Genomic DNA, 756 nt, shown 5'->3' with positions numbered 1-756 from the left:
CTCAGGGCTTTGTCCCTCTTTGTAATTACAATAAATGGCCATTATCACAGTTCATACCCAAAATGTCTCAGATTCAACATGGTATTTGTAACTCATGGAGCATTTTTTAACTTATGAAATGAACATTTTTATCTGTAGAAATATGGAACTTTCTTGAGGTGAATGGAATTCATTTTCCAATATCAAAGAATGGAACTTTTTCACTGGAACTCTTTTTTGCATAGAATATCAGGTCACAGCGGCCAAGGGAGCATCAGTTTTATCGAGTATAAAAGAAAATGTGACTCTAAAGTTATCCTATTCTGTGGCTGTCCAGGAGTGAGTTTGCAGGAGAAGTGAAGTATACATAGAATACTTTCAAGAATTGTTAAGATCCATTAAAATCAGGCTCCAGGCAGAAGGTGTAGAGGGGTAAATACTGAACTCTGGGAGGCCCCTGAGTTCTTATCTAGATGCATGGAGCCAGGAGGTAGCCCGTGACCATGTCTGAACATAAAGTGCAAAATCCATAGACCCCATGGGAAGCCCAGAACCTGAAGGTTTCAGATAAGCCAATTCATTGTAATGAAATCTCTATGCACTATTCCAAGTCTGGTGAGCGTCATAGGAATCAGACGTCTTCCGTGAAGTTATTGCCTAAATATTGAAATGATCAACAGACTCTTATTTCCTTTGCCTGCTCCCTAAAGCCAATGTCTGCCCTAAAGCCCTCATCAGAGGCTGGTCTGTGCCTCTGGGCTGGACTGGGTGAGGCAG

Source organism: Condylura cristata, unplaced genomic scaffold, assembly GCF_000260355.1.
Source record: "Condylura cristata isolate star-nosed mole 26May11 unplaced genomic scaffold, ConCri1.0 scaffold00020, whole genome shotgun sequence".
In the NCBI taxonomy this organism is placed as follows: domain Eukaryota; kingdom Metazoa; phylum Chordata; class Mammalia; order Eulipotyphla; family Talpidae; genus Condylura; species Condylura cristata.
Note: the sequence above shows the minus strand (reverse complement) of the source record.